Consider the following 14,860-nt stretch of genomic DNA (forward strand, 5'->3'; position numbering starts at 1 on the left):
TTTGTTGATCTTTTCTTTTTAATTCTTTCAGGTGTGATGGGCAGCAACATTTCCTCAAATTTTAAGCTTTCAAGTTATTGCTGCCCTGTGCCAAAGTATCCTTAAACCAGATAATATCACTTTTGAGCTTGCTTTGAGAGGCTGCTGGTGTTGGAAGGGAGGCATTTTATGGGATTAAATAGAAAATCAATAGGATAAACAGTCCTATAGCTAGCATGTTTATTTTTATTTCCTGATTGTATCTCTCTGCGAATTGCCTGAGGCAGAAAATGTGAAGCTCTAAGATTAACGTTCCAGCTGTACTATAAGGATTTTGCTAGGGCAAATTATAAAATAGTATGGAAATCACTGTCCTATTCTTATAATCTCTAAGTAACCCCCAAGTTTGGAACAGCTTCTCAGTAACTCAATGGTCTAAAGTCTAGCTATGGTAAAAAAAAAAAACAACCCAGACTGAAAATTACTTTGGGTTTAGGCCTTTTTTTAGGTTTTGAATATAAACCATTCTAGATAAATGATTATGATAAATTATAGCAGCTGTTTTCTATTTAGTTGGTTGTTTCAGGAGGTGCATGATTTCCTTTAGCACAAGTTAGAGTTGTGGAAATTTACTTCGAGGCTTTTGGGAGTCACCTTGAGTAGGTAAGAGGTAAAAGATAAATCCTTCATTCTCCTTCCCTGTAGAGATACAAAAGTAAATGGTGTCTCATTTTTTTAGACCCAGGTTTCTATCAGTGGGCTTTCTCTGCAACAGAAGTGTAATCTTCCTTTATCTGTATCTCTAAATCCCTATTTTTTTTCCTAGAATGTTATTCTGGAGTCATGGGCCTGATTTATCCTCCAAGGGGAAGTATTCAGGAATTTCAGAAAAAAATGGAGAATAGCTACAGAATAATAGTTGCAATGTCAGCTCCTCCACATAACCAAGGCTGTTTGGACTTTTAAAGAGATAAAAAAGTACCTCTATTTAGATTAGAGATAACAAAATTGGAAAAAAAAATCTAAAATAGAGATAAAAATCTAAATAGAGAATCTCTATTTAGATTAGAGAAAACCTGTTAGAATGTGGCTGTATTTCAAGTAAGAGTTTCTTTTAATGTTTTCTACAAGTTTTGTTGAAGGTCATAAAGTTTAGGGCTTGAAGTTTTAAACTTTGGTGCTCTTGTATTTGGTCCAAAAGTCAGAATACACTTGTGTGAAAATATAAGTATTTCTCATAAATTATATAAAAAATAATGTTGAAATAAATATTTACTGTAAGGTTTTTCTGTAAAGTTCTATAATATAATAAAAAATAGAAAAAGAGGGTTGTTGTGAAAAGTAGTTAACGTAGTTAATTACGCTAAGCCTGAGCTATCCACATACGACCACAATATGGAAGTAATAAATCCAAAATTTGGTCTCATTTTTTGTCTAAATAAGTATTTTTCATGATGCTAAGACTAATTGAATTTTAAGAACAACTCTAAAGACTCCATCTGTGGATCTGCATTGTATCCACACATATAATGTGTCTCAAAGAATAGACGATTAGAATTCTTGTGATAAATTTTTTTGAAGACCTAAAACTTAGAATTTATGGGGCAGACACATAAATCTTGAGTATTAAGTCTGACTCTAGTATGCTATGTAGATACCATTCATATTAAGATTGTCTGTGGAGTCCAAAGGCAGTGTAATTTTGAGAAGTCAGAAATATTCTGGAACGAAAGGCTGAGCCAGAAGAATCCAGCCAGATACTTATTTCTTATCTGTAGCTTTAATACAGCACTCTCAGAGGTACAAAACTCATCATGGACTTGACAGTTACTGCAATAACTGCTAAGTTCTTACTGCGTGTTTGGAACCATAGAACTCTGTTTTCATTCAAGCCTTTTCTTGGAAGCCTTTTCAAAATTCTTTATGAATCTAAAGAAGGGGGGGAGATGTAGGGTATTATTTTTTGACTTATTTTCCACCATGCGCAGAATATTTTTTTCATGACTGAGTACTTTTCTTCCCTACAAATGTTTAGCACTAAAGAAGCCAAATATTTCAAAATCAGTCATTTATTAGGCAATGCTTGGCTTGCTTTATTTGCTCTGTACATAAAAAGCTCTCGTACTGTTTATATTTCTTCAATGAAACATTCTGCAAGCCTCAGGTAGGTACTGACAAATTCAGCGTATTCATTATGTGTGACCTTATACTCAAGCTGTTGTAATGGGTCACCTGAGTCACATTGTTCCGCTTTTATTGTTTCAGTTCCATGATTGGATGCTATAAACTGTATATGTTGCTTTTCCAAAAACGAGTTTTGTTTGGGGACTCATTCTGTTATCCATACTCGGTAAAATCAGCTGCTGCAACTGCACTAGTCGGGGGCTGTACTTGTGCCAGGGACTCCATCAGGGAATCAAGACTTATTAGGTCAGGTAGAGAAATGCAATAATTAGCTTTGAGCCTAAATCTGGTTCTTAAGCTTCAACTATAGCACAGTGGAGAGATGCCCAGCAAGGAATGATTTGAAAGTAACCCCAGACATGTTACCAAGTCTCCTCACAGCAAACTGTGATGCAGGGTGTCAGCAGCAGTGCTGTGCTCAGAACGATAACTGCCCCAAGTATCAATGGGGCTTACACACGTGATCAAAATGGAGATGTGGTGACCACTTCCCATAGGTGGCTGTGGCTGTTGGCTGGAGTTGCTATTATAAGTATTGTATCAAATTTTGATCAGCAGTGCTTGGTATCATTTACAAATCTATCAGAGCAGCCCTGCGGAGAAGGACTTGAGGTGTTGGTCGATGAGAAAATGAACATGAGCCGGCTTCAGTGTGCGCTTGCAGCCCAGAAACCCAACCGTATCCTGGTCTGCATCAAAAGGAGCGTGACCATCAGTTCGAATCAGGTGATCCTGCCCCTTTACTCTGTTCTCGTGAGACCTCACTTGGAGTATTGTGTGCAGTTCTGGTGTCCTCAACATAAAAAGGGCATGGAACTGTTGGAACAAGTTCAGAAGAGGCCACGAGGATGATCAGGGGACTGGAGCACCTCCCATATGAAGACAGGCTGAGAAAGTTGGGGCTGTTCAACCTGGAGAAGAGAAGGCTGCATGGAGACCTCATAGCAGCCTTCCAGTATCTGAAGAGGGCCTATAGGGATGCTGGGGGTGGACTCTTCATAAGGGCCTGTAGTGAGAGGACAAGGGGTAACAGGTTAAAACTTAAACAGGGGAAGTTTAGATTGGATATAAGGAGGAAATTCTTTCCTGTTAGGGTGGTGAGGCACTGGAATAGGTTGCCCAGGGAGGTTGTGAATGCTCCATCCCTGGCAGTTTTCAAGGCCAGGTTGGACGAGGCCTTGGGTGATATGGTTTAGAGCGAGGCGTCCCTGCCTATGGCAGGGGGGTTGGAACTTGATGATCTTAAGGTCCTTTCCAACCCTAACTATTCTATGATTCTATGAACCCTGAGTAGAACTATGACGTTTTTAAACTTAAAGAAGCCGTTTGGGAAATGTTATTTCAGTTCGATTACTTAAGGAAAAATTGCCACTTTTCTATATATAAGAAGAAATTATGTATTCTTTGCTTAAAATATGTTTAACATAGTATCTATTTAATATTCTTCATGTCAAATTTTACCATCCTTCTAAAGACTGAGACTGAGCTCCTCCACGTCCTCTTACGTTTATCACTCCGTCCCAATTCACAGCAGGCAGCTGCTCTTGGATTCTGTTGAGATACTGACAAAAACCTCACTCATTCCCAAAGTTAACAATGGATTTTGTTTGATGCAGTAACTTGGGCAGTTACAATGCTAAATGATTACTAACACTTAATCAGAGTGAATATCCAAATGTGTGACGGGGCTTTGGAAAAAAAAAAAGAAAGAAGTGTAAGAGCATTTTTACAGATTTCTTTTAAAATAGAGTTGTCAAAACATCCACAGTGTAAGCACTTACAGTCTGGGTATCTTACTTCAAGATGTAATCCATGTATTCCTTCTTTAAGAGTAGAGTCAATCTCTTGTAGCTCCGTTTTTTATAAACTGTATATTGTCTTAATAGGCTAGGCCTGAATTCAGAAAACCTATTTTCTGCTTCCATCTCTTTCACCAGCCTTCAACTTTCATTGAAATTGTTGGAAACCAGAGAAACATGCACTTCTACTCTTTCTATTGATTATTCTTTTCTTGCAGACACGGGATATACTGGGTTGGAGAGGATTTTGGACAGAATCAATACAATATTTTTATGATAGCAAATAATCTTCCTCTTGTGCCTCTTCTTACCCATTTGTAAAAAACTTAAAATGATCAAGATCTCTGTTGTAAAGTGCTTTGATATATGTGAACAGATGGCAGTTACAAGAGTACCAGGATTGTTTATTACTTGTTTTAAAAAATATATATAAAATACAAATACAAATGACTTCTCTATAGAAAGACCTACAATGCTTCTAGCCCTAAATCTTTCTGCATTAGTCTTCATATAACCAAAATTTTTCTATTTAATCATGATTGTCCTGTTTAGTTTTCTTTTGAGCTCAGTTTTAATATGGTATAATCCCAAGGTTTTTCTTCCAAATGCTAGTAAATATTTAGTAATCTCATTTTTCCCTTTACAGTCTGCAGTCTCTGAAGTTCTTACCTTCTAGTGGCCAAATGTTATATTTTTTTATGTACACCTGGTAGCCAGAGGAAAGTTGTGAAGTGATGTTACCATTTATGCAAAGCCTCTACCATTTTATTGTGATGTACTTAAGGAAGCTTTATTCCTTTTGGAATGCAGCAGTAATATTCCTTATGGGTGATACAGTGAAGCAGATAGTTAATTTTCTTACTAGTTTAAGTCTATGTTGAAATGGGATCTACATCTCCGTTAGTTCTCCATATTTTGTATTTACAGGTTTGCAATAATACCATCCCTTGAAAATTTGCTCCTAATTGAGATGAATCCTTAAAAATGTTTGAGGAAGTAAAAAAAATGGAATTGTTTTTTACAGTTGTACACAATGCCTTTTCAGTGACGTTACACCAGCTGTAAAAGGTGTGCAATAAGTGCTAGTACTAAGAATTGATAAGAAGAAAAGACATTATTCACTTGGTGAGTTACCTACAAGCTTTTGTGAACAGGCAATCCAAAGACAGAAGAGAATAGTATATATTTGGTTAATGAATTTAATTACATTTTTAAATAGATTTTGTAGATTATATAAATTATGGAATACATAAATAGAAATTTGCCATTGTTTTTGAGGCTAATCACTGAAAAGTGCATTATCCCAATATTTTACTTAAAATACATTACCACATCAGTTGAATTTATCGACATTTCAGTTAAAAATTCAATTCTTGAGGTCTTACATTATGAACATGAAGATGAATAGCCTTCTAAACTGATATAGTGGTTTTTATTAAGTGTATTCTTTTTTTTTTGTGCTTCAGAACAGATCATGGACATTTGTTTTTAACAAACAGGGTTTTTAACTATCTGCCTGAAAAATACAAGGTGAAAAGATCAGTTCTTAAATGACGTAATCATATGTCAATTAGAGGTGTCTATATATCTATACAGATATTGACTGGTCAATGCATACTGTGATATCTAATCTCTTATTTTGGGAAGTGTCTCTGAATCTTTGCCTTGGTAGAAAAAATGGTGCTGCAAAGCTGTTCTCTGAAGAAGGAAACACTGAACCAGTGAACAATACAGGAATGTTCAGGCAGAGCAGGCACAGCAATAGCATCATTCACAGCATTCATTCAGTGCAGTATAGTGCATTATCTTTTAGCATCTTTCGTGGAATATTTATTTCCTGTAATGTTTCTCCAGAGAACTGTCTACTCTATAGTAACTCCGAGAATAACATCAAGTTTTTGTTTGATATTTTTTCCCCTTTTTTCCCCACTTCTTACACATTTATTTTTTTTCTAGGATGGCCTTGTGACCTTTATGCGCTCAGTATTCTTTTGCATAAATGATGGAAGTGCAATATGACATTTACAGTAGGTTTAGCCAGATAGAGATGACTGCTTAGACAGTCTACGAAAAATAAAAATCACTTCTAGGTCTTAGAGTGAGTTGTCTCCAGTGACGGCAGAGGGAGTCCACGTAAGGTGGCTCTGAAATTAGCATGTGTCCTAACTAAATTTAGTCCTGTTTTAAATTTGCCTTGCAAACTAGGTGTACAGACAAATGTTCAGATCAAGAGCACAGATCTAGTTTATGTCTCACACCTTTAATTAGCATGGATGTTGCTCATCACATCAGTCAACACAGCTCTTCAGCTTTGACAGCTTAAGCTTTCTCACTTGGGGCTACAGGAAGACCTGTAACTTAGTACCATTTTGCTCTCAATTGGGATTTTGGTTCTCTGTTTACGGGTCACTTCAAACTGGGCTTCCCAACAGTAGGCTAATTACTGTCTTTCAGACTTCTATCTAAGAAGTGTTATGTGTGGGGAAGATAGAGCTGGCCCTAAATCAAATCGTTACTCAAGAATATTTATACTTGTTACGTTACCCTCCTTTATCATGCTGCTTATTCCAATCAAAACACATTAATAAATAAAACAGAGCATGTGGGTATAAGCTATAAATTATAAGCGCTTGAAATTATGAATTTGACAGTGCTGTGTCCTTTGGAAGGATCTGATTTTATTAGAGTATCAAAATCATAATGCATAAAAGGCATCATGAAAATGTAATTATTGCATTGCTTTTTAGGAGGTCTAATTTGTTATAGACACATGTATGGAAAATGAGGTCCTTTAGGAATAAGGCAATATTGTTGAGTCCAAAGGTTTGTACTTCACAAAGCTGTGGCAGTGATTGTTTGGCAGTTTTTATGCAGGGAAAGGATGTGGAAAAATTAATCAGAATGTTACTAGCAAAGTGGAAAAGCTATGAAATAAGAACAGTTGGATGATAGTTGTCTGCTCTTTACCTGAACTTAAACCAGGAATATATCTATCTGCTTCATTAGTATTAAGCTCCATGCGTTTCAGAGTAAATTAGATGCAAGGAAGACAAACTTAACATGCATCGCCCTTATATATTTGAAACACATACACAGAATTCCACTATGGTACATCTTCAGAGATCTATAGAAGTACATTTTTGAGTGCCTTCCCCTCTGAATGCACAGAAATGCTTTATCAGCACTTTCTGGCCATGCATAAAAGATTGACATGAAATCACAGTATGATACTCACTTATTCTAGTTGAGAAATATCTTTGTACCACAAAGGATTAAAAAGCCAACAAACAAGTCAACAAAAACCTCTCCTTTTTATTGCCAGAATACAATTCTGTAAAGGAAATATTGATCTATCAGGCTGGATGCAATCTGAGGTACCACTGAGCTGGGTATAGTAGAAAGATGCAGCCTTTATACACAGTAGGCATCTTCTGTAATTCTGGAAAGCTGTTATCCACTATAAATGTACCAATAACTGGTTCAAGTTGAATAGTAAATATGTGGTATATAGAAAGAGAAAAGCTGCACTTGTTAGAAATTGTTCTCTGAATTATAGATGATGATGATTTTACAAGTTCATTAAGGATTTACTAGAAAAACAAAACAACTCATGAACATTCATCCTCTTTTGCTTTTTCCATATGTTTTACTTCTGGATGTGCTAGCTGAAATTTTAAATTCTGGAATTGTCTTAGTTAAGTATTTAATTTGACAAAATTCTGAGGTCTGTTATCTTTTGTTTATGACCAAATCACTGGATTTTGATATAAAAACTTTGGGAAGTGCAGAGGTTGCAGACAGTTCTAGATGAGACCAGAGCAGCAGCACTGACTAATATGATTAATGACTACTTAAACCTTGTACAACATAGTCACATTGACTTAAATGTAGGAAAACAATTTGCAATATTTCACAACGTCTTTCAAAAACAGACTTAGCCCTGGCAATTATGCAGGTTTACAGAAAGCCTAGGAAGTTATACAAGTTGCCCTCAGGTTAGGCTGGCTCTGACAGAAAGTGGTAATAAAAGAATACATTCAGATCTTCAACTGAATTGACGTTCAAATTATCAAGTCAAATTATCATTATAAATCTAAATGGAATGAACAAATATGAAAAGTATTTTTGCTCTTTTTATTTTATTTTATTTGATTTGCTTTAGTTTTTGCATTAGAGCAAAATTGCTTGTGTTGGTTTTGTTTTTTGGTTTGTTTTTTTTTAATTGTCAGTGAAGTTGTGAGGGAAAGCTGATTCAAGGCTAAACGTAGAATTCAGGCAGAGTTTTTTCCAGGAAGTACATGAATAGACCCTGATATTTCTTTAGGCTCCTAAAATTCAGGATTTGATATTAGGATTTGAAGTAACACTAATCTGAAGGTTTTGTCTTTCTGTTGTGTTCTTTGTCATCACCTCTAATGGAGCTTTTCATAGCTCTCCACATGACATTCAAAGGTTTCTTCAGTTTAAAACTTCCCAGAGAACCGTAAGTCACTTCAAATGAAAAACAACTCAATATCCTACATTCTTGGGTGGCTAGTAGCATATAATTGCAAAATGTTCATTTATTAGTTATTATGCCTTCTCCACAAAGAGGCAGAATGACAAATCTTCAAGAAGGTCATATGGTCTCAAATTTTAGCCTTCTGGCATAATAAAACTTTATTCTTCATAGTCTGACCTCTTAAATGTAATGTATCTTTAAATAAAACCTGCTGTTAACCTTTTATACTTTGGTTAGAAACACTTCCTTTTTACTGTTTTGTTCTTTCATGGCTGCAAGGATTTAAATTTTTTATTTTTAAGCTTTGGGGACAGGAATTATGTAGATCTTTTCTATTATAACATTTCTTGGCACTTGGGAAAATGTGTTGAGATTTCAGAAATGTGAGTCCTATGGGACTGAACTTACTAAAGAGCAGCGAGTCACTTACTAGAAAATGTCTGCTAGTCCCTGAGGATCTTATCCTATTACCTACCTTTAAATGAATGACTAACAAAATGGATTAGTCTTTTCACCCTTGATACATGACTAGAAGACTTTATGAACTAGTAGGAATGTATTTTGATTTCACTGGTGTCCTTCTAATCACTGCTGTTGAATTTTCAAAGGCTTTTGATACTTGCCAAAATCCAGATGGATAATTCTCTGAATTGTGAGAAGCTAACTCTGCTGTTCTGATTCTCTTTTTGCTTAACCTCCAGGTCTCCCCTGCATAATTCTACCTTTTCCCAGCATCAAATCCGTGAGAAGATCAAAAATGGATCTAGTCAGATAGCAAAGGTGTTTTCAGCTCAAATGTACAAAGAGAATTTTAACAAGAAAATTCAAAGCAAAAATTCTAAACATGTATATGCATCAATGAAGACAAATGTATTGGGTTGTCTTAAGGTTTATACTGTAGGTCTGGATGTATTGATCTTCATGAGGCTTCTTTATACTGACTTTGAAAAACTTTCCATGCAAGCAATGTGTATGAAGGATATCTTTCAGAGAGACCATTTTTAGGAGATATGACCTGCAAGGATGCACTTGAGTATATCCAACAGTCTTTTTGTTTGCATGTTACATTTCAAGCTAATGGCTACCATTCATAGGTTTGGATTTTGACTTAAATTATTATGGTTTCAGAGACTTAGTGATGATTAAGTATGTTTAATTAAGGCTATAAAATAGCAGTAGATGTGTTTATATACAGCTTCCATTTCAGTAATGTGCTTCTGATGAGTTTTGCATGGCACAGAAACTGGGAATTTGACATAGGCGGGGATAGCTGAATGTTCTGATCTCCTCTGTGTTGTCTCTAGTGCAGATTAGAGTAGCCTAACTCAAGTAGGTTGTCTTCAAAACATTTTGTAGTGTGTTCTCTGTAGTCAGTTCTGAAATAACATCTCTGAAACCTTTTAAGTAACAACTTCTATACTGAGCCAAGGCTGGTGTAAGCCTGTTATGGCCAATTCTGTTATCAAGTGAGCATTTTGGCCACCCACAGAATTGTCTGCTAGCCACTTTTGACTGTGTTTTTGTGAGCTGAAATTAACCAGTACATAATTTGATACGTTAATGAAGGGTACTCAATTTCCTCAGAAAAAGACTGGTTTCAAGAACTTCGTATGAAGCTTTTGAAGCCTTTAGACAAGCTTCCTGGAAAACTGGATGTAGACATAGAAAATTAAAAGCATTACTATCAGTCTCCCTGTATTGTAAGGGGATTATGGCTATGTCCACCTTTCTCCATGCCACACTTAACCAAATGGGCTCTGTTAGTTACTGATCTTATCCATCCTTGAAGCAGATTTCTAAGATGTTAAGCTGGTGGCTAAATATTTTCTGTAACCCTCCTGTAAAAAAACACCTCATCTCTCAAGACCACTCCATCTGGTGCCACTGTTTTCCACACCCTTGTGTGCCCTCCAGGGAAAGAAGCTTCTGTCCCAGTTACTTTTCAAATGCTCTAGTCCTGCCAATCCTTTTCTTACTGCTTGCGGTGAGGCCTCTGTCTGTTTCTGCTCCTTTTCTGACAGTATAAACTGACAATGGTATTAATTACTCCATCTCATTTTGTATTTCTCAAGGCTGTGAAAAATACCAGGTTTGTAATATATCACAATCATTTTTCCCACTCGGGTGGCATACTCCAGTGTGGCAGCAGCCAGATATACAGTAATGAACAAGTGTCTTTATAGACAGGAATCTACTTTGCTAATAGCTGTATGTAACACCAAGCACAGTGTTATTCCTCTTAGATATGCAGGTTTTTAACAGAAAACTAAATTATAAAGATGATAAAATTGCTCAGTGCAACAATACATACCTGCTTTGATAAGAAAATAAACACTACTGGGAGTTGTGGTAATGAAAAGTTTCTATAAGAATTGCCCAGTTCTTAATTAATTGGTATGTAAACTGTATGACAATCCACATTAAAAGCCATAACATATGCTCTGGAACTGTCTTTCACAGCCTCAGTATAGATTCTGAGGGGAAATGAATCAGGGGTTAGGTGAAAAGTATGTTCTAGTCACTAAACAAGCACTGCAGTTAGAGGTTAATGTGTTGACTTTAAAATGACACCAAACAGGTGATTTGACATTCAGACATTCAAAAGAAAGAAATGCAGATGTCAACTTTAGAAACAAGACATACCATAGTCTGATAGTTGCAGGGAAACTTTATACTGTGTATTGCTCAGCAGAGATAAGTAAACTGTGAAGTAAATAAACTGCAGCCAGTGCAAGTTATGCTTCACAAGGAGGGAACAAAGAGAAGATCAAAAGGCATGAGACTGCAAGATTAGAGCAACTGAAATTGTTCTCTTTCTTCTCACAGTGTTGGGTTTGCTTGTGGCACTGAGCAAGATCTGGGTAGACTGTTTCTTCTGAGATAGTGCTGTGATCATCAGTTCCTGGAGTTTGTTCTTTCAAATGATTATACAGAAACTAAAGAAGCCCTGAATGTGCACATGCATACATTCCTATAGTATATGCTGGTAATTACAAAATATTAGTTTAAAACAGAGAGGGGCAGCATTGAAATAAGAGAGCTTTTGTTTTCCCTAGAAATTGTGGGTTTTTTCCCGTGTTGATTCTCCCTCATCAGAACTATTGACAACACTAAAATTACCTTTTAAGAAAAAAAACCCACCAAACTTGAGAAAACCCACAAGTCTTCTAGTCCTTTAATCCAGTTACTTTAGGATACTTTAAGCCTAATTGTTCTTTTACCATCATTCCTTTCATTGCAGGCTGACAGATATTATTGTAGCTAATTATCCAGTGTACTAGAATATCTATGTAATGTTATCTCCTTGAAAGCAGAGCACTTCCTATAAATCACTTTCTGGACTCATGACACTCTCCTCAAAAAAAGAATAGGTACATAGAGCTGTATTGCTGCAGTTTTACTGAACAGCATAACTTCCATAATGGAAATGCTGAACTGAAATGTGTTGGCTTTTAGGTCAAAACTATTAGATATTTCAGAATTGAATTTACTAGGTAGGTCCTTGAGATTTTTGTCTTGAGCAAGTATGGTTTCCAGAGGGAGAGTAGTGTTATCTTGTTGAAAACCAGGTGAGTTTCAAGGCCAGGCTGGACAATGCCTTGGGTGAGATGGTTTAGTGTGAGGTGTCCCTGCCCATGGCAGAGGGGCTGGAACTAGATGATCTGAAGGTCCTTTCCAACCCTAAGTATTCTATGATTCTATGCTTTTTTAGAAAAACCAGTACTCTTCTTGTATATATCCTGGTAAGATACTGAGAATCCTCTTGAGAATTCTACTTCCAGTTTAAGAACATAACAGAAAACAGAAAATCAACATTTATTTTTTTTTCCAAGTAATTGTACTCATTTTGGTCTGTTTTCCATAGATAGATAAGTGTCAGTAGATGACTTTGTTGTGCTAGAGAACTGGAACTATAATGTAATAAAGCTCTATGACTTGTATGAGTATTATACACTTTCAGTACAAAGTCCAAAAGTGTAATTCCGCTCAAGTCTGCAGACATACAAAAGGCATCAATGCAGGTGAATGAAGAGCAGCACTTGTGCTATCAACAGCTTATTTTTCATTAAATTTAGTATTAAAGGCAATAAGGAAAGATTTTACTCTATACTGAGATACTTGGTTTCAAGAAATAGGGCATTTCTTTAAGGGTCTTGAATTCTTCCAACTCTCACTAGGTACTAGAGCATGTTTGAGTGAAGTGATACAAACATCTAGCTGCAGAATGACTTGACAAAATAATGGGATTGCTAAGCTACTTGAAAGCCTTGTCCCATCAGACTGTTACAACCACTGAAGTGGATCAAGTGGTTACATAAAACAGTAGAACTAATGGAGTGATTTTATTTGTACTAGAGCAAGTCTGCCATCGCATAACCTTTTACTGACTACATACCTGGGTAACCTTAAGGAATCAGGCATTTTCTATCTGAAAAAGTCAAGTGTATCTCTCTTTTTTCCTGCATTTTAATATCCAGGTTTCTTGTGTTTCTTATGCTTTGTTTTATCTTTTGAACAAATGGAAAGATAGCTTTTCCTAAATTCCTTAAGTTCTAGTGAGCATGGAAGAGACACTTGCAAAGGCAGGCTGAGGGACTGTATTTTCATTTTCAAGCAGTAGGCATGGGGCTGGCACCCAAAACAGAATTCTGTATTTTTGGAACAAGTAGCAGATTGGACATTGGCAAAATGATAAACAGGTGGCAGGACACCCACTCTAAATCTAAACTGATATGGGAAGGTGTTCCAAAGCTGTTCTTTTGTATTCACTGTTCTTTCCAAACTTTGCAGTCACCCGCTAACTTCAGAAGTGAGTTTTCTGTGATATTGTTATAAAGGTTATGACTACTAAAATTCTGGTTCTGACATTTGAGATACACAAATGATGGAGCCAGACTTTTCTTAAAGGGTATGCAGGGATAGGACAAGGTTAATAGACACATACTGGAAAACTCTAAATCACAAAAAAATGTAAGAAAATATTTATTTTTTATCATAATGGTGGTCAAATATTAAAGAGGAACTAATAGTTGTGGAATCTCCATCCTGGGATATATTCATAGCTCTACTGGATGTGGCCCTGAAGAACCCAAACTAACTGGATCTGCCTCAGGTGGGAGATTAGACTAGGGACCTCCAGGGATCCCTTATAACATGAGTGCAGAGACAACTGTCCCAGTTCAAATGCACCCGTCCCTGGGCCATGTGCTGAAGTTAGGCTGAATATTTTATTGGCTTTAGAGAGGAATAAAGAGATGGAGTTTGCAGTGACATAAAATTTAGCTTAGAACTTCTGGGGTTAGGCTTTGATGTAAAATATTCCCTTGGAGTTGGCACGTACTGAGACAGGTTCCAACAACCAAACCCTAAACATTTGACATATTATAAAAACATAGCAGATGTACTGATTTTCTTCAGACATTTGTGCAATATGAGTATATATCCTTTGAGTTATGTTCATTTTCAACAAGGTCTGCCATGCTGTTTCATTGCTAGACCCTGCAATGTTATAATGGGTAACAGGCAAAAGACCCTGCAATGTTATCATGGGTAACAGGCAGAAGATAATCTGACTCTTACAGTGATAAAAAACTCTTCAGCTACAAAGTGGAAAGACAAAAAACCCCAACCTCTAATTCCTGAGGGCACTAGGTATAACCAATTTACATCTGCAGTGAAGAGGGATTTTTCTGAAAGTCCTGCCTGAAGTATGTTCCAGTACTCAGAGCTCAGGACTCTAAAGCCTCCAACCCATACTGTCCCTCTAGAGGGGTGATGCCTTCTACTGTATCTCACTATACTCACATTGTACAAATCACCTGTAAACCTTCCAGATGGAAGTTGTCAATGCTAATCACTTGAAAGAATTGTAAGTCTATGATTATTTAGAGCCTGATTCTCTTTCCATTTAAGTTACTTGAAATTTTGGTCATTGGAGCTGGTCTGGGTTTTTAAAGGGGCACACAGTGAGACTTCAGACACCTGGAATATACCTGGGAGAGGCAAATTCTCAGTCCTAGTCCTGAATCTGTGAATGCTCATGGCAGATAGCTCTTCCTGGTTCTCATTCTGCTGGCAACTCTTTTCCCCAGGATATTCTCTGGACAGTGTATGACCCCTTGAGGGATAGTGGTATGGGTTACCTGAAAAATTATTTTTCCTTATGGGATGTCTCTGATCCATTTTTTTTAAGGTGAGGCAGTGTTAAAGAAAGGCCTGTATAAAGAAATACAGATTGAAGTTTTAGTATCCAGAATCCAAAAGGATAATTGAACAATATTTATTACTGAGAAAAACAGTGGGTAGTTTCCATAGTGATTTTATGTAGGTCAGTGTAGTTATATATTTAGTACGTATATAATACACAAATATTCCCTCTTTCTCTTATTTAAGTACA

General features: G+C 36.5%; 1 long non-coding RNA gene across 1 annotated transcript in view; it reads left to right on the top strand.

The window, feature by feature from the left end:
- LOC133212522 (uncharacterized) overlaps window positions 1-107 on the top strand; it is a 79,803-nt gene extending 79,696 nt beyond the window's left edge. Inside the window, exon 3 of the long non-coding RNA XR_009725505.1 lies at window positions 32-107. This is a non-coding gene — a long non-coding RNA (uncharacterized LOC133212522). The remainder of the gene's footprint in view (window positions 1-31) is intronic.
- Window positions 108-14,860: the final 14,753 nt, after the last annotated feature.

The sequence above is a fragment of the Neopsephotus bourkii genome, unplaced genomic scaffold (assembly GCF_033783945.1).
Source record: "Neopsephotus bourkii isolate Nb327-2 ecotype Australia unplaced genomic scaffold, CSIRO-AGI_Nbou_v1 NB_716, whole genome shotgun sequence".
In the NCBI taxonomy this organism is placed as follows: Eukaryota; Metazoa; Chordata; class Aves; order Psittaciformes; family Psittacidae; genus Neopsephotus; species Neopsephotus bourkii.